The sequence below is a fragment of the Myotis davidii genome, unplaced genomic scaffold (assembly GCF_000327345.1).
Source record: "Myotis davidii unplaced genomic scaffold, ASM32734v1 scaffold217, whole genome shotgun sequence".
Lineage (NCBI taxonomy): Eukaryota > Metazoa > Chordata > Mammalia > Chiroptera > Vespertilionidae > Myotis > Myotis davidii.
This window is the reverse complement of record NW_006290034.1, coordinates 3647087-3667763: the sequence shown is the minus strand read 5'-3', so window position 1 is coordinate 3667763 and position 20677 is coordinate 3647087.

Sequence of the window (20677 nt, the reverse complement as noted above, 5' to 3'; positions counted from 1 at the left end):
GGGCTCCCCGGCACGCTCGGCTGCCAAATCTCTGCTTAGTCTTTCTTTCTTTAAATGATCTTCCCAGAGTCAGCAAATGCCTTACAGGGAAGAAGCTCCCCAAGGCTGGACGCACTCCCGATGGCCCTGCCTCTGCTGGAATCCGATCCATTTACTCTTCGTTCTCATGTCAGCTCTCTGAGCACCTTTACAAAGATCCTTTTTTTCTTCTTGATTTTTAAGGTGTCCTCTCTGGCAAGGTCAGGAAAAAGAACCTCACCCACCAGCATTAAAAGCAGAATCCACTGGTTATGTTTTTAAAAAAATAATTTAAACTTATATTTAGATCCCACTACATTTTAAAAAAGGACTCGAGAGCAAGGGGAAGTGAAATGGTTTGGGGAGAGTGATTTACACAAATTAATTCTGGAGAAAGATGCATCGAAAACATATTTTTGAATTGGTTCATCATAAACATGTTCCAAATATAGTCAGACATCTGTCTCCGGTGAAAAGCAAAGGTATAGAGGAAAACAAAATAAATAAAGCAATGTAACCTAATAAAAACAACAGTGAGGAAAGACTAGGCATGGGAAAGAATCACAAAAGCCTTCGGATATGAGAATTGCATTTGGGGACAGAGTGCCCTAGGCATAAACCTGCAATGGTTAAGAGCATATTAAGGCCTCAAGTTGGCCTGGGATTAGCAAAAGTGGTCAGATAGGCAGGGACTTTGCAGGAGACACCCTGGAGGCGCGGACTGAGAGGGGTGTGTCCAGGAGGCTGGTGAACTGCTCTGAAGCTGATTGGTTCAGGTCTAGCTGGACCTCAGACAATATTGAAAGGAGGAGTAAGAAGGAATCTAGGTAAGAACTGGGTCCTCGTACACGCAGGCTGGGTGAGAAAACTGCAATGACAGCCGCCTAGTATCCCATCGTGTAATCGTCTCACAGCTTTTTTAATCCACTCATCTACCGATGGGCACTCGGGCTCACCCTCTGAGACATGCAGGGACTGGAGAGGATTACGCTGAGCGAAGTCAGTCAGTCAGAGAAAGACAAGTACCACATGATCCTCCTCATATGTGGAATCTAATGAACAAAATAAACTGCCCAAGAAAACAGATCCAGAGACATGGAAGCGTGGGACAGTCTGAGGATCTCAGAGGGAAGTGGGGAGGGGTGGGGGGAAGAGATTAACCACAGAACATATGTACGCAGTGCCAATGGATACAGACAATAATGCGGTGAAGGCCCCTCCCATATGATGAGCAAACGGGGGGCGGGGGGTGAGGGAAGAGGCAGTCAGTGTCAAATGTCTTGACTCCACAAATTTAGAAACAACAACAACCTGAGACTATAGAGATTTACTTTAGAAACGAGGTCCATCCGCCCACTGAATTCCTCAAGACTGTTTTTAAACTTTGCAGATACTTTTCAGCGTCTCTGATGACACATGTTTATCCTCATATTCCGTGAATCAGGTACAATAAATGCTTTCTGTGACATCAGAATCACCAAAAATGGAATCTCAACTCACTTAATTTTCTTTTTTTTCCAATGAGGAAATGGCAGAAAACCCATCCCTTAAAAAAGCAAATAAACGCTTCAGAAATAGATTTATTTCCATCTGACAAGGGATGCTGGCTATTTCTTTTTAAAAGCCTCACGGAACGATTTGTGACTAATATATTTGAAACACAAGTCACAGTCACGTGACTCCCGGCTCAAAGGATAGTGGTGTCGGGTGAATATCAATGCTGGCTTTCACTGGGACAGATGAAACTCATGCGACCTACGGCAGACATGTTTACTCTCCCATCATCTCTCTACGCCAGGGTAAAATCAACTCCTGTCCTTTCCAAATGAAAAGTGAAATTAAGTAGCTTTACATCTGTTCGCTGCGAATTCACTGCTGGGACCTGCTTTTAGGTACTTACGTTTGGTTCAAGCCTTTAATCACCAAAGTTCCGGGATTCGGTTTCCCTTTCACTCATGGTCTGAGCTTGTGACTCATGCAAAATTCTCTCAAATGAGATTTCCTGATTTTTAGCAAGTTCCCTAGATTCCCAGGGTGAATTTCCACTTGTCCGGAGGATACTGAGTCAGAGAGCACTCCAGTCTTACCTGTTTCCTGCACACCTCATCAATCAAATCATCCCCTGACCCAAGGGTGCTGACTCGTGTCTACTATTTGGAGACTCGGATGTTGGGGGAGGGCAGAAGGGAGAAAATAAAATTTGGATTCATATTAATTTCTTTTCTAATTCACTTCCTCCAGAGGTTGTCACAGATTCTTTTTTTGTGTCTAGTTGTCTGAATCCTGCCATTAACTCCTGTTCATTGGGAATTCATTCCTCTAGTCGATGGAATACAGTAGTAACTAACATTTATTGAAAATCTACCATTTCAAGTGCTAGTCTCTGAGCTAAGCTCCAACCACTGAGAACGGCAGCCAGGGCTCGGGTCTGGGTTTTTAACACAAGGCAGTCTGCCCACGAAGCCTGTGTCCAACCTTTAAGATACCCTGCTGACTGTGGATCTATTACTGCTCACTAAGACTCATACTCTACGGTAACATGTCCAATCCAATCCAAAACCACACTGGAGCCTTTTTTTTTGGATCAGATGTATTGAAATTCTCCTTTTCTACTAGTGATAAAGATAGGAAAAACATTGGGATAAACTGGGCAAATGGTCAGAGGAGGAGGAGACACAGAACAAAGAGGGAAACACTAGATATTAAAAACTGTGAAATTGTGCTTTGCACTGCGTTTAATTTAAAGGAAGGACAGGCTCCTTGATGCTCTGTGCATCAGATGTTCAATACTATCAGACACTCAGGCTAAAAAAAAAAAAGGAAGATGGAGTTTTCTTCATTCCTCTGCTCTGGTGAGCTCCTTTTTCTCTAAAGAGGGGCCTTTTCATGGCTTCGCATTTGCCGAGAAGTAACTAAAACTTTGACTAAAATGGAATCACAGGGAAGAGAAATGTCTGTGGCATAATGAGAGCGAGTGAGACTTAAATTCCTCTGCATTTTGCCTCAGCACTTCTCGTGCTTTACCTTTTTTATTCCTTGTGTTCCTTTTGACTGATTAGTCTTGCAGGCTGTGGCTCGTTTGTACTCATTAAATCCTTCCCATACATTTCTGCGAGTCAATTAAGCTGTGCACAAGCCCATAAAGTAACCTGCGATTTCTCAGACCTCGCTCCCTTCTGCCTCAGAAAGGCCTGGGGGACGATTTTGCAACTGCTTTGCATGGTCTGTAATGGGTACATCAAGTCTGGCTCCTGAACTGAAGACGCACAATTAGGAGACCACTTGTCTCAATGAATCTTCCTCTGACTCTGGTCTCATTAATTTGGGGATTACAGTATTTTGTTTTGCTTTTTGATAAGAAAGAAGAATATTTCCAGGAATTATACTTACACATTATTGATAGGTGATTTTAAAAAGCTGTACTACTACTACTACTACTAATAATAATAATTCCCCTATTTACTTCCTCGGATGCGATCTTTCCCAGGTAAAGTATCAGCAATGGGTAAAACCTTTACCAGCGGTTCTCAACCTGTGGGTCACGACCCTCTTGGCGGTCGAATGACCCTTTCACAGGATTCGCCTAAGACCAACCTGCATATCAGATATTTACATTATGATTCATAACAGTAGCAACATTACAGTTATGAAGTAGCCACGAAAATAATTTTATGGTTGGATCACCACATGAGGAACTGTATTTAACCATTTGCGGTCCAATGTTATTTTTGGAATTCAAACAGTCTGGTCCAAATTAATTGACGGGATTGAATGTTAAACTTTTTAATGTTCTTATTGCTCGACATGGGACCTGCTCCTAGCGCCTGGTCTGTCAAGTCAGTCTTGAGGTTGGACTGAAAAGGGTTAGAGGGCCAGAAGGTTGAGAACCACTGCTTTAGACATTTTCCTACAATGGTGTGTGGAGTCTTTCCCTCCCATCTGCAAAGGGATGTCATGGCTTTATCTTTAACCATGACTTCTGCAGGAGATAAATGTTTTACTCAGTCATTTCTCCAGGGAACTAGCCAACCTATGGAAACGTCCACCAGGCAGGATGGAAAAGCCATGCCTGGCAGTGAGATTCCTGCTTTATTGCTTATTTACTTCATCTGATGGCAATAAGACTTCTTTTTATGAGAGAGAGAGAGAGAGAGAGAGAGAGAGAGAGAGAGAGAGACTCTGACTTAGTTTTCTTGGGAAGACATTTGTGTGAGAGGGACAGGGCATTCTCCAAGGCCGTCCGTCCGGAGATCAAGGAGATGTGGGGGCCCGGGAAGGGGTAGCTGAGGATGTGCCGGGAAAACGATCTATTCGGGCACAAGTTTGAGACACAAAGTTATGAATTGGCTGCAGATAGAAGCTGGCAAGCAGGAAAGGCAGAACTAATTGATATCGACATTCCCGGTCACCCAAGTAGCACAGCCAGGCCGTTAGCATTCTCTCCTGGACAGCAGGGAGGTGCTGTCAGGGTGAGATTTTACTGAGACTAATAACATTGATTCTCGGGGGTGTTTTTTAAGTAGGAGAGGAAGGCAGGCGACTCCTGTCGCGGTTATATTCACAGGTCCCCGGGGTTCGGACACGACTGATCTCTCCTTCCTTGGCTGGATTTTAACATGATCACCCTCAAAACAGGCCGTTCCCACTCCCTGGCTTCAGTCACTTGGCCTCGTTTGCATATTTCCCATCATGGCTACTTTCTAATTTGTGGTTAAACATGACAGATGCATCCGATCCCTGTTTCAGCAAATATTTAGGGAGTACTCATTGCGTGTCTGCACCATGTTAGGCATCGAAGATGCAAAAAATAAAATAAAATAAATGAATAAATGAATAAATACATCCGATTCAGCCCGCAGGTGACTTTCAATGCACTGAGCAAAGGCAGCCAGGGTGGAAGGCACCATGCGATAAAGCGCTGTGAGTGTTCACAGAGCAGCCCTGGCCGTCCAGGCCGGCGGGCTGGTCCCCGCTGTGAAAGGCAGCGGCTTTGAGCTGCCCCTGGAAGGCGGGGAAGACGCAGACCAGAGGTTAGTGATGACTGTGACCTCTGGGTCCAGGCAGCCACGCCTGCGAGGCCCAGCTCCCGGTGCCACGTCCACGCCTGGGTTCAGGGAGACTTCTCAAGCCCATCGCTTACCCGTGGTCGGCAAACTGCGGCTGGCGAGCCACACGCAGCTCTTTGGCCCCTTGAGTGTGGCTCTTCCTAAGCCTTAGGAGTACCTAATTAAGTTAATAACAATGTACCTACCTCTATAGTTTAAGTTTAAAGAATTTGGCTCTCAAAAGAAATTTCAGTCGTTGTCCTGTTGATATTTGGCTCTGTTGACTAAAGAGTTTGCCGACCACTGGCAGACAACCACACAATCGTTTCTTCAGCTCTCGGGGGAGGCCCTCCCCCTTTCCCAGTTCACCTGGGGGAGCAGGTGCTCAGGTTAGCAGATAGAGACCAGGGCCTAACCCCTGGCTCTTCTCTCCCCATCTCCTCGCCACCTCCAGGGCAGAAGGCATCTATCTATTACAGCAACACCTCACATGTATGTCCTGGTACCTCCTGGCCTGAAACGTTGGGAAATCACATACCCACGTTTTTGAACCTGAAATCCATTTCCTCAGTTTCCTGAAGCAGTAAATGCACCTGATGATATAATGGCAGGGAGGGAGAACATGGGACGATGAGAACAGCGGTTCATAGTTCAGGAAGTTACCGCCCTGATGTTCACCCCAGATCTTTATGTGGGATGAAGGGGATGGAGGAGGGAGGTTGAGAACTGCCCTGGGCGGCCAATACAAATTTCTCTGCTGTCCTAGTGGGCGGGGCAAAGGAAATAAAGGTAGAAGCAAAGGACTAAAAGCTTCTCTCTCTAAGGTGAGGCAGAGAGTGTCCCAGGACTGACTTCCCTCTGCAGGTGAGGAAACAAGGGCTCTGGAATGACTTCCTTAGGGACGCCCACCTCAATAGCAAGGTTGTTTCTGGGTGGTAGCGGAGGGAGGGGGGACCAGCATTCTCCCAGTTCGCCCTGTGCCCCATCCTAGACAGAGATGCAGGGCTGTCTATGGGGAAATAGAAGCAGATTCACATTCAAGTGCCAGCCTCATTGTGTTTTCTCCCTAAACCCCCATCAGTTGTTTTGGAAAAAGGACCTTATTTAGATGCCACAGTTATTTACCCAACAAAGACCACAGCCCTGCCAGCCAAGCGCAAGTGAACACACTACTGTCTCGGGGCCACAGGGGAGCTTCCTGGAGGCGCTCTCACTCTCTAAGGACAGGGAGTGGGGTTATAATTGTGTTTAGATCCCTGCCGTGTCAGATGAAGTCTCAATATTTGCTAACATCGGGTGGAGAGCACTGGCTTAGCAAAGTCCCTGTGACCCATTTCCTTCTTCAGATCATCCTTTGCTGTTCAGAGCTTATCTGCATAGTCCTGGTGGGTCTTTATTTCACGCGGCCTTTAAAGGAAAGACATTTCAAAGGGAAGGCACCAACGAGCAGGGACCTAGCTTTCATGAGATTAGCCTAATTCACAGTTATTTTCCAGTTCCAAAAAAAAAAAAAAAAGAGACATTTCACAGTGACTCCAGCATTTCTGTCTGCATGATATAACGTACCCAGATCTACTCTACACTTACCAGGTTGTGTCTGACTGTTGACGATTTGCATCCTGTGTGCCTTACGCAGCTGCGCGCTTCAGAAAGGAGAGAGCTGAACTGCATTCTCTTCTTTAGTGCCCACCCCTCAACCCCAAGTACCAAACTGGGTGCTGAATACATGGTTGAGGCGGTGAGGGAGCACTTCACTTCCAGTTCTCACCGCGCCAGGACTAATGGCTGAATACATTAGATAAAATAGCAATACATACAGAAATTAAAGGAAATTATGCATTTTCTTGAGAAAGATGTTTTTAGATAAAATAGCAATACATACAGAAATTAAAGGAAATTATGCATTTGTGTACTTCATTTCCTGGTCCGTATAGCCATCTAGATTTAAAGGGTTGCTACACAGAAACTGGCACGACTGTGTTGATAATGTTTGAGTTGTTTCAGGAGGAAAAGAAAGATAATCCGGGGCTTATGAAAAAGTTATGTCTATTGTCTGTGAATTGGATATTCATAGAAAATTACAGATATTGGGATCCTGTAGCTGGGTGCATTTTCTAGTGTTTATTTGATAGTTCTGAAAATAACTTTTTTAAAATATAAAGAAGTCTATTTAAAAGTTTATGATGCTGGTGATTAAAAATAATACTCTGCCCAATTTTCATTCACTCAATGAACTTTTATTTATTTTTTTACTGTGCTGTGTATTTAGAACTATGCTAAGGACTTCTGATAAAAAGATAAATTCTCCCAGCCCCCAGGATCTCATTGTCTCATGTATGAACCTGGCATACGATGAAGGCAAAAGACAAACGGGTGGGGGTGGGTGTTAACACAGAAATGTCCATGCAGCTCTCATGAGCCAGGGGGATGCTGGAGCTTGTGGTAGTAAAGGATTCAGGATCCTAATGGACTGCAAGAGGGGATGCTGCCCGGAGGGTCAGGAGATGCCCTAGAATCTTCACTCACTTGAGAAAATGGACCATCAAAGGGAGCTTATTCAACCTTGGCCAGTGTGGCTCACTGCTCAGAGCGCCAGCCCAGCACTGAAGGGTCGCATGTTGGAGGCAACCAATTGATGTGTCTCTCTCACCTCTCTCTCTCTCTCTCCCCCCCGCCCCCATCCCTCCCTCCCTCCTCGCTTCCACTCTATCTAGAAATCAATGGAAAAAATATCCTCCAGTGAGGATTAACAAGTTTATTCAGCCTCTCTCTCTCTCTCTCCCCCCCGCCCCCATCCCTCCCTCCCTCCTCGCTTCCACTATATCTAGAAATCAATGGAAAAAATATCCTCCAGTGAGGATTAACAAGTTTATTCAGACAAAAAAGAAAACACACACACACACACACACAGAAAATGACTGAGATTCCAGCACTGCTACCATGTGGCTCATGTCATTTTCGGCCCTTGCCTCACAATTTTCATGGGTGAGGTCCGATCCTGTCCCTCTCTGGGCCGCCAAGTACTGGCCATGTGATGCAGAGCGAATTGCCTAAGGTTCGGTTTCAGACTTTCCTCCTGCGGGCAGCACTTCAGGACATGCTCCTCCCTCAAATTTTACCACCATGCATATTTTTAAATGATTGCTAAATATATAGATATTGACATAGACATAGATATAGATGTGTGTGTGTGTATATATATATATATATAATTTAAGGCATCCAAAGTAAGGGTAAATTATACATCACAATTAAAATTACAATTTAATTTAATAAACCCTTCTAGCCCCGCATCAGCTCTGTAGACCCTCGTATTGAAACTCTCTGCCGGTATCACGCACGTGGACACTTCAGAGAGCTTCAGTCATTATGAGCATGGCTCCTGCTTTTTGTACAAATGTAGGCTGAGCAGGTGCAGTGACTTCATTAAGTGCTTTCTTGTTCAGGTAGAAGGAAAACCCAGGCTGTTTCTGATTCGATCATGTCGGAGCCATTCCTCCAGAGTACACTGTCTTTTTTGGGGGAGAGGGGGAATTGTAGCCAACAAGCTTCTTGCCTGTTCACACCCTGAAAATATGATGTTTTGAAATTCCTTCTATTTTAATCATATGCTATGCAATAAGCAGCTTCCTTTAGCGGCTTCATCACCTGCATGGATGTAGTTCAGGCGCAAAGTTACCTCATCGGTAGAGAATGTGAAACACACCGTGACGTCACTAGTGCCCGGGTTTTTCCAGAGGGGGGAGCACTTCACTTCCAGTTCTCACCGCGCCAGGTCCGTGCCTTCCTCATTCTGAAGCCCTGGCTCTTAGCACTGGCAGGAATACGCTTCATGGAAGTAGCTACAGGCTCCTCTGCTGAATTCTCAGTGTTTCATGTCAATGATTTCAAATGCAAACATCACATATAAAAGCCCAGCACACAGCACAGGCGTCCCACGCCTTCGGCTTAATAACTGATGAGTAAGCAAGTCCTCCCGGTGCGGCCCAAAGAAATAACTTCAGAGGACAAAACCCGAATTAGCTCTGGAGAGGGCACGGGGCCATTAGCGTGGCTCAGACTCCAATCTGCATCGCAGCGGCTGAAATAATTGATTCATTCCCATGATCTGATGATACTGCCTTTGTGGTTGCTGATATGAGTCTTTTTAAATGGCAGCAAGCAAATCCATTGGTTCGCATCTATTTTTATCGAAATCAACTCCCCAGGGTCAGGTCACAACAGAAAGTATTCGAGAATTGATTTATGTGAAAGTCGGGGGTAATACTCTGTTGCAATCTTTAAATGAAGGTGACCCCAAAGTATCTGGGTACTGGACCCCATCGGGGCAACGGAAATGCTCCACATTAGCCCTGGCAAGTATATACACTTAATATATTGACTACTGGCAGCAAAAAAAAATGTTATTTGCTTCTCTGTGATAGGTACATTTATAACTGACAATTGAAAATGTCTAAATTCTCTATTTTATTTGCCAAAAACACACACAAACATATGCATGTATAATATATAAATACACACACACTGACACACACACAAACAGGGTAGAGCAAAAGTAAGTTTACAGTAGTTTATATGGAAGATAATGCAATAATTAATAAATAATACACTGTGAACACACACACATATACATACATACATATACATACATGTATGTGTGTATATGTACATACATACGTGTGTGTGTGTGTGTATACAGGTTATCTTTTCACCAGTCACAATACATGCTAAGAACAGAGATTTTCAACAACACTGGCTTCACACTGGAATCCCGAGAAGTTTAGCAACTATCAATGACGGGCTCCCAAGTCCATAGGACTTGATGCGTCCAGGATGTGTCTTGAGCATCTGGAGCTCTAAAAGCTCTGGGCGACGCCCACCTGCAGCAGGTGTGAGACCCACTGCTCCAGGACATCCACCTGCACAATGTCCTCCACCAGCAGCAGGAGCGGCAGCCCAGAGTCTTGGTGGTAGAGTCACATAGAGAAGCACTGTGTCCATAGGGATCCCAAGCAGAGACAGGGAAGTACATGATTGACTCCCAGGGAGACTCCAGAGGAACAAGGAAGTGTAGCTGTGGCACTCCGGGCCCTTCCGATGTAACTGCAATGCCAACCAGGAGTGTGGCTGCCCAAAAACGTACACGAGGCCACTGGCTTTCAGAATCAAGGACCCTGTTGGTGTTCCTGGGGCGGCTTGTCTTTTGCCATGTAGCAAACGGCAATAAGCATGTGTTGGGGAGAAGTCAGGGTTTAGCTGACCCAGGCGTCCCCCACATGCTGGATTCTGAAAGGGGTGACCTCCTGAAACCTTTGTAGGGACATGGAAGTTATGGCAACACTAGCACGAAACCTTAGGAAACCAAAGATTCCAAAGATGCATTAAGGCCCAGACGCTTCCAACGGCTTGCCCAACGTCTATTCATCATAATCCATTTTCTTTCATAACCTTTCTGACTGAAACCCTTTAGAAAATCAATTAGACCCTGGAAGCTCATTGGGCTGCACTTGGGGAATTCTGTTTAGCACCCGGACTTTCCTTCTGGGCTCCTCTCGGAAAATGTGTCTTGGTTATTATTACTTTTTAATTACGGGGGAAATGGTTGTGTTGTTGTTTTTGTTTCTGACTGAGAAGCTTGGAATCATCACGAATGCTCAGATTCTATCACTGAAAGCAAACCCCCTCCGAAAAGACGGAGCAGGCCGTGCTGGTTCCATGGATCCGGGACGACCGTAACTTAGCACTGGACTGGGGAACAGTCTGGATGCCACAGGGGTATTATTCCTGAGTCACACAGGCAAATGTCCCCTGGAGCTGGTCTGAATTCTCCCTCACCCCTGTCATCACTCCAGAGACATCCGGGAATGGCTCTTAGCAAAATAAAACTGCTTGGGAGCCAAAGAGTAACTAGAGAACCGAGTGGCTGCCGAAGATAAATGATTTATAGACACAGCGAAACGACCTACCTGGAGCTAATAAGATAGAAAAGGAAAATGGAACATGACTGTTATCATTCCTTTATTATTGAACATTTATATTTTCAACTTGAGCGTCAGAGTGCATAAAACCTAATCAGCCGAGCAAAATGCCCACTCTCTCGACCACGAAAGGCGAGGGAAATTAGCTCGATTCCCTGCTAAACATTTATCTCCCTCGCTGAAGCTCTGAACATACACCTCAAGTGCCCTAACAGGGTCGGAAGTACATTGTAAACCACGTCCTCAACGTTTTGAGCACCTTCTATCATCTACCACGAGAAATTGCTTGTGTAGACAGATTTGGTCACTGGTTGATCAAAAGTTTTTAAATCGTTTAAAAAGACCTCTCTTTCCACGTTACTGAAAATAAGATGTGAGTTCCTAGTTGACGGTGTAAGCAGGTGGCTACGGGTCCCCCGCCTGTGGGGACAGAATGGAGACGCTTGGGATGAAGTCCAGGCAGTGTGCGCAGGACTAGAGTCGGGCTGGGCTGACAGGGCTCCCCTGGCCCGGGCTGTGGGGTGGAGGCAGCTCTCACTCCCCCTTCCACGTCCCAGGAGGAAAGTGCAGCAGCCCATCGTGCTGGCTCAGAAAGGTTACAGTAAGTCATTGGTGGGTTCAGAAAGATGTGTGGTGACTGCTCCGATGGGAAAGAACAAGGACGGGTTGAATGAAGTAGCAGGTGAGCAGAGGGGGAACCCGGAGACTTGGCTCAGCCCCACACTGTCTCTTTGTCTTCACGGTTTAATGCCACAGGCCCTCCAAATGCATGTCATCTGGAGAAGAAGGCAGACAGGGCCTCCTTACAGATTTTATGGAATCACCTGGAGGAAAAATATCTTCTTCTTAAAAATATATTTTCATTGATTTCAGAAAGGAAGGGAGAGGGAGAGATAGAAACATCAATGATGAGAGAATCATGGATTGGCTGCCTCCTGCATGCCCCATGGTTGTGGGATTGAGCCCACAACCCTGGCATGTACCCTGACCGGGAATCGAACTGTGACCTCCTGATTCAGAGGTCAACACTTAACTACTTAGCCACACCGGCTGGGCGAAAATTTTTTTCTATGGATGAAAAGCCTTCCCATTAATGTGGGACTTTTAACTCCCCCCAATCTTATATTACAGGATAGTAACAGGGTTTCACAAGAGGAAAAACTAGTCTATTACATGTTGTTTCAGTTCGGTGTCACGGGGAGGTCACCTGGCAACTTTTACTTTCTCATTTTTGAAGTGAATCTCAGATGTTATATAGATGGAAGGGAAATCGCCTTAAATCTTTTTTTAAAGAAGGTAGCATCTTACATCATAAGGATAAACATTTTTTTAACCTTTTCACCTATGTGTTTGAAGCAGGATAGCCACCCACTGCTCATCCGAAGGTCCCTATACATTTACAAATAGTCAATCCAATAGCTACCCGCCTACACTGGTCCTTCAATTCTCATCCTGTTTTCAGTATGATTTTAAAAGGTGTTTAAGAAAAGTCTTTTGAGCAAGTTCAGGTGACCAACTGCATCACCTTCCCCATGTTTCCAATGGCTTCCGTGCTTGCAGGCCCAGAGGCCAGAGTGCAGCACGAGGAGGGGGGTGAGGAGAAGGTGGAGGATGGAGGGAGACCAGGAGAGCCTTTTGGGAAATGTCGCCAGCCAAGGAGATCCATCATAATATCAGCACACACACAGGGGCATGTCTGTGATTTCTCCTGCTTGTTAACTGAGCTTGTAGGGATCTGAAACGTGGGCATATCGGTGGTTTGGAAAGGAGGTTTTTGGGGTGCGAGCTGGCATCTCTCATTGGAAACGAGCATTTAACCTGGAAGATGCTCAGGCGGTCCCGGGTTCCTGTGGAGGGAGGCCGGGACCACGGAGGCGGGGGATTTCATTACTTTACCCATTTGCGTTGTCTTTGAAGAGGAAAAAAATTAGTTATAAATATAGGCACTCACAATGCCTTAAGTGCAGCCTTTTATTCACTTACAGTGAGACTCCCTGATGGTCCTTAAGGGGACTGTTATGCGCCTCTCTCCACCAGGAGATTTTAAAAGATGAAGTGTTTGCCTTATTAGGAAAGCGATAACATTCATATATTTTATAGTTTCATTTTATCTCTCTTTTTCTTTTTTTTTATTGGAAGCCTAGAAAAGTTTTTCTTTAGCGACTTTTTAAAGTTTTCTTTAGAAACTGTTTCCTTTGTGTCTTACATCAGAAGACATTTGACATAAAGAAAAGCACAGTGACCATCTTTTTTTCTTTACCAAACGTATCTTTTAAAGGAACTCATAATTGGAATGGGCCCTTTGCTTTCCTGTTGAACTTATTAGTGTGAACTCGGGCACAAATACAAGCACATGTGTATTTCCTAATCCGTTTGATTTCCATGGCATTTCAGTGCTTTCAATCTAATCCCCAGTAAATTACACCCTGAAAAAAATGACTTCCCTGATTCCTTATCGTGATTTAAAAAACTTACATATAAACTGAACCTATGCAGGAGATGATAAAATAAATGCTTCTTATTTTTCTGTTTCAACTTCAGTTTTCCCTTCTAAAAAGAGGGTATCATATCAGCTACTGTGAAAAATCACTGTTGAATATGTTATCATGATTCCCTGTAGGAAGCCCTCTACGTAGCACCTGATGCTTCATGAATATAAAATCATATTAGCCATACTGTACTCTTACTTCTAAATATGCTATCAGTATTAGACTTCATGATATACTATGTGGTATTAGAATTAGTATATTTATTAGGATACTAGAGGCCCAGCACACAAAAATTTGTGCACTGGCGGGGGCAGGGGGTCCCTCAGCCCGACCTGTGCCCTCTCACAGTCTGGGACTCCTCGGGAGATAACCACCTGCTGGCTTAGGCCCGCTCCCTGGGTGGCAGATGGCAGGCCCAGATGGCAGCGGGGCGGGCGGCGGCTCGGGCTGTCCTGCCCCGCCCCGCGCGCAGTATGCAAATTTAACGGCCATCTTTGTTGCGTTAATTTGCATACTCTTCTGATTGGCTGATGGGTGTAGTGAAGGTACAGTCAATTAGCATATTTCCCTTTTATCAGTGTAGATACTTATACACTATCATTCTTTCTCTAAAGGATGCATAGTACACTCTTCCTCCCTCCCACCCCCGCCGAGTGTGCGGTCATGTACTAGCCCGGCCTTCCCCACGGCTGTGTCGTTTCATGCTGTAGCATGAATTCACCTAGGGAGCACCAGGGGTCAGCGTTGGGGCAGATGCCACAGTGCAGTGAACCCACAAAGGGATTCCTGTAGCTGAATCCATCCACGTAGCTCAGACCCTCAGAGCTGTTCTTTCTCCCCCGGTCCCTGTTCTGTAAGAGGTGGTGAAATCAGAGAGGCGAGGTCTGTTTCATGAAGCCAGAACGAAGACTGACTTAAGTAATGACTGAATTTGTTACAAGTGAAAGGGGCCCCAAAGAAAGGAGTGTTTAACCAAATGGTTACAGGAGATGTAAGCGATGGGAAAGATGCCATATGCTGATGAATGGTGGCATGGATGGAAGTAAAAATGCTACAATGACTTTATAGTTTAAAGTGACACCTTTGGATCCCCTGATGGCCTGGAGGAGTTAAGGTGATCTCCAAAGTGCCAGTGTTCCCTGGTCGACGTTACTCGCTCAACCGAGAGAGAGAGAGAGAGAGAGAGCTAGCAAAGGTGAGAGCCAGTGCTGCTCCCCTGGGCACACCAGCACTCTGTCTCCAAAGACAGTCTCTAGGAGATTTGTGAATGATATCCGCAGTATTCACTCTTCTAAGCGAGAGAGGACGGACACTGTGATGACATACAGCCCCTCAGTAGAACGATGCCCCAAGTGTGTTGCTCTCAACCAAATGTCCGAGCCACAGCCTTAAAGTCTCAGCCCTTCTACTGCTTGACTCCACACTGTCTGTGTCCATGGGTGATGTATACATGCATAGAAGTTCTTTGGTTGATCTCTTCCCACCCCCACCCCCTTCTCTCTGAGATTCTACAGTCTAGTCCATGTTTCCATGTCCCTGGATCTCTTCTGTTTAGCAGGTTATTTTGTTCATTAGATTCCACCTCTGAGTGAGGTCATGAGTCACTTGGCTCTCTCTGAGGGGCTTAAGGGTAGGTGTTTCCCAGGTTCCTTGCACTTGCAGGCTTTCTTACACGCCTGCTGTGTAACAGATGTCCTTGAGAGGAAGAAGTTGCTCCAGCGAAGCCAGCTGGACATCAGCAAACTGTATTTAAGGCTCACATCTACCGCGGTAAATAGATTTTTAGAGTTCACACTTTATTTGTGTGTTTTTATAGCAGTCGATAGGAAGCCATCTATAGCAGTTAGGTGTTCCCATGCTGATTACTGTGACAGCTACTGAATCACTGCTAGGAAATTCAATGTGTTAACAGGTTCTATTGGCCAGCTGCACACAGCACCCACACAGAAGAGGAAACAGCAGCGGAGGGGCAGCGTGGCAGCGTAACTGAACAAAGAGCGCACACTGACTAGGGAAAGGGAGGGAGAGGGAGGCAGTTTCTAAATTTTCTCTTAATGGACTGGACTCTGCGATGATACTAATATTTAAAATGGCGTAAAAAACATCCATCAGCCATCATTCCAAATCTGTTCAGTGCCATATTTCGGCAATAACAAAAACCAAATTACTGCTAAAGAGTATTCTGAGATTTTGCTTTGGTAGTTTTTGCATGTTTGATAGCGGAGAGTTGGTCCAATTACATTCCCACACACCCATCTCAGTCAGTGAAAACCCTTGAGAGTTAATTTGCCCATATTATTGATAACAAGATATTTTTCTTTATTGGGGCAAATCATAGTTCATGTAAGACATCTCATTTTTTCTCAGAATGTTGAGAAAAAATTACTCAGGGACTGCTATTTCCTTGACTGGAATTTGAGGAAGTATTCCCTGAGATGGTTAGAATCTAAGTACAAGGGAATATCTATTTCAGATCAATACCTTGGAACCACTTCCAGGCAACCTTAGAACGTTGATGCCATCAGGTGCCATCCCTGAACCTAAGTGACAGTTCCCACTGGGCTCCATTCACTTTGGAATGGGTTTCACAGGACACTTCCCAGGGATAAAGGTTGCGGTGTAACTAATTTGAAAAAAAAAAAAATCTGGAGCATAGTTTGAAATTCTTAACCAAAACATCACAAACCAGTAGAAAGATCTTTAACGCCGATATAAAATAATCAAGAACAAACTAAAACAAAACATGAAAGAAATGAAAGTAAAATTAAAACCTATACAAATGCCATTTATTGTGCGTTTCAAGTTTACCTGAAAAATATTGTAAAAAATTATGGTGAAAACATTTATATATTAAATGACTGAGTTGCTTGCTAGTGTAATTTATTGTTATAAGCTTAACTTTCTCAGATTATTTTTGATATGTTTATGTAGAGATGCAGGAAATACTGGGAGAAAGGAAAGCTGTAAAAAATTTAGAAATAAAAATGTATCAGTATGTATAGAATAACATACAATGATATTTATAAATGATATATCCTTTCTAATTTTTTAGAAAGACTTGTGAGCTGAATTTAAATCATTTTTTTAAAACCTGGTTATCAGGTATTATAATCCCACTTGATTATGGGTTTTGAATTTCAACAAACCTCAAAGAAAAAAATGTTTCATCAGCAAAATTATTGCCTCTTAAAGCAATATTTTATTGTAAGTTTTATAAGGCTTCTATTTTGAAACCTTTTGCTGCCTTAGTAAAAAACAGTAATAGAGGGAACAATCCTACATAGAAAATGAGTCCATTGAATTAGAGAAATATCCAGCCTGGCACTTTAAAATGTGTTGGTCTTTGGAAAAGTAGGGACTCCTCTGAATCAGTGCTTTTTAATAAAAGCTTGAAATGAGAACTTCTTTTGTCATATGAAAAAGCATGCTATGATCTATTGCCATTAGAAAGTTCGCTTTTGATCTGAGAATAAATATTAGCAAATAATCTTAAAACCATTTCCTGGAATGTTTAGAGTATCTTAAAACTTGGAAGCATTTTAGGCGGTACTTTCTGTCTGCTTTTGTACCAGTACCAGACTACTTTTTTTTTTTTTTTTAATTCCCATACCCCGACCTTTTCCCCTTTGACAAGATGGTTCTCTACATTTAGGGGTCTGTTTCTGGCTATTGTTCGCTTATCCACTTATTTTGGTTTTCTTTAGATTCTAGCATATAAGTGAAATCATCCAGTATTGGTCTTTATAGATAGGCCACCTCTTCTTTTCCATTCTTCTAGGGATGGACATCCAGGTTGCTTCCATATCTTGCCTATTACTAGTGGTGCTCCAGTGAGTGTATGGGTGCATATGTCTTTTCAAATGAGTGTTTCTGTTTTCTTCAAACATACCTCCAGAAGTGGAAATACTAGATTGTATGGCAGTTCTATTTTTAATTATTTGAGAAGTCTTTATAGTGTTTTCTACAGTGGCTGCACTAATTGACAATTAGGCAATACTTTCAAATGCTTAAACACTAATTTTTAAAGTTATCTCTTTGCCTCTTAAGTGTAAAGGAGTCTACTTATTACTGTTTTTATATGTTTTAACCATAATTGTATTTGAAATTTCAGTGGTTTGGAATTCCTTTTATGTAATATTAATAATGACGTAATTCTTAACTATAGTAAGGTCCATGGAGAGAAAGCTGGAGCTGATTAAAGTAGCTGAAATCCACCCTCAATTTCTTCTCTGTGACATTGCCTCAGGACACTTTCCTAAGACATGCAGTGTGAGAGTTCATCCTGCTTCTGAAATTCCAATGCAAATTTAGCACCAACCACAGCATCTCATCCTATCATGAGATAATGGATCAGGGAGGTTAATTGATCTTCCAAAGTCTCTGTGACTCTCTAATCATATTCGAACGGTTGATTTACAAATACAAACATTTGTTTTATAGCCCAGACAGTTATTTGATCTGCTCCTAAATCTAATCCTTTTTTTTTGTACCCCAAAATTTACAGTTTGATTTGGCTTAAGTTTTCAAAGACCATAAAATTGAAGGTGACATTGGGGCATTTTCCTTGTGCCAAAGAGACAGCATACAGACAGCTGCGAAAAGAGGACGGTTACAAGAGCAGGGGTTTTTATCTGGTCTGAGATCCCTTGCATTCAAACAAAGAGGAATGAGTGCCTTAGAAGACACATCCCCATGAGCATGGATAAAACACATAAAAGATCTTTCCATTTGCACTTGTATGTGGAATTATTTGGCATCCGAGAAAAAAACTCAGAGACAACAGAGTGGTAATTACCAGAGGGGGGAGGTGGGATAAGAGTGGGGAGAGATTGCATAAATGGTGATGAACACACAATATACAGATGATACGTTATAGAATTGTACACCTGAAACCTGTATCATTTTTTTATTAACCAATTTCACTCCAATAAATTCAGTTAAAAATAAGAATGTTAAGACAAGTGAGAAGACATTAAGTTTGGAATATAGTCCTTACTCTGCCCTTGAATTTCATATTCAATACTCCTTCCTAAGGCTCCCATGAGACCATTTCCATATTTTTCCAACTCTATGATAAACTTCAGAGTCAAGTATGACTATTTGAATTCTGATCCTCCAATATAATAACCCAACCTGGAATTCCAAACACAATTGTATAATATTCTTTGGGCAGAAGAGAATGCAAAAAAAAAAAAAAAAATCCAATGAACTGAAACACCTGTTTTACAGATGCCCCATGGAGGACAAGACAGCCACACGTGGGCCATTCAACAAATTTAACAAGACCTAATGAGCCTTGAAGCTGTAATTTAATTCTTAATTTCTGTGAAGTAGATTTAGTAATGACCGATAAGGACCATCCTCATCCACACTTAGAAAGTCATTAACGGGGAAGTGGGAACACCTGCCCTTTTATGTTACCTAAGACTTGAAGCCATTGTCCCTTGCACAGGAGCAATGGATAAAGATTCCAAGGTTAAAATTATCTTAAAGACAAAATCCCTTACTACAAGGCATGCATAGCTTTCAAATCAAATTCCGTAGCTCCAAGGTCAAGGCTAACAAATGCTTTATCACTGATGTCTTGCCAGGCATGAGGAGGTCTGCTGTGATCTCTACACCCTTGGGTGACTGCCTGCACGCATGAGCATAGTCGCAAACAAAGATATATTTTCCTCTGTGCAGCTGAGTTACAGTAAAGACTGTTTTCTTGCAATGGGTTTCCTTTGTTAACATCACAGTGACATGTCTGAGCATTCTTCCTCTGACATTATTGGTTTAGTGTAAGAGTTTTTGCGTCGGTGTTTTGATGAAGATGCGGGTACTATTCAACATTACTTAATTGACCATGACTGGATAAGCAGGAGACCAAGCAAACTATTCTAATATTGAACTTGAATATCCTATATCACAAAAGCCTAATATGAAAATTGTCCCCTCAACCGGGAGTTTGACTTGGGAGTTGACCAGGAGGCGGGGTCGGCTGGCCAACTGTGGGAAGGGAGGCCCCAGCCAGCAGCTGGCAGCCACTAGGGACTGTACCTGTGCACAATTTTCGTGCACTGGGCCTCTAGTTTGTTCATGAAGGGCAAGAATGTTACAATGCCCACTTCCCTTCCGAATCTGCCTTCCCAATTTCCATGAAGATGCCTCATGTTGCATGGCTTACTCTCTAATGCTCTTTTATAAACGAACTCAAGTAAGTTAAGCTCAAGGGCAGCTCTGAAGTAGAAAATCTGTGACAATACCTAAGAGACAGTGTAGATTATTGGAACAGATGGAGCATCAAACACCAAGCCTCGCTTCTGCCACCTCCAGGTCTACTGGTCTAGTGACACAGCATTACAGTAGGTGGCAGGGATGAGTTGATGCCTTTTCATATTCTTATTTTCTCTGTGATTTCATTCCCTCCTCTATAAAGTGATTTCACTCAACCCCATGTTTCTTGGGAGAGAACAGTGAGATAAATATCTAACCTCACTTTATAAGTGGTCATAGTTATGTGAGCTACTTTGCTCTCATTATTCCCTATTTGCTATCGTCATGATGTTACAATGCCCACTCCCGTTCCCAATCTGCCTTCAGTACTTCCTTCTTTAGACAAACTTAATACTATGATGCAGGCAGATTGGAAAGATGAAACTGTCTTTCTTTATTCCCGTCTTATTGAACTGTTCTGAATGTTAAATCATTTATAAGTTAATTCCATGTTAATGAACCAAGAATTGGTTTATTGACACTGTTAAGTCTTCAAGTCAATACTGAGAAAATAGTAAGAAATTTCCCATTAAAACAATATTTTAAATTCGATTATGATAAGGCATTAGATTTAACTTCATGAAGAATAACCACAATTGCTTCTCCCTTTCTTCCAACCAAGATGTGAAATTTAATTATAAGCTACAACAGGATTTGTTTTTTTTGATTGTTGTTGTTTGCATAAATGTGCAACTTTGTTCAAATTATTAAGCTGATCACCCACTGGTTTATAATGCATCAGTTCTTAGACTAATGAACCTTCTCTCCTTGTCAATTTCAGCAATGTTTTGACAGCTTTTGCCTCAGTGCCTTTGAATTACAAATGTGTACAGCTGCATTGCTCTCAGCTACAACAGGTCTCTCTCTAAGGATGTGCTAGGTCATGATT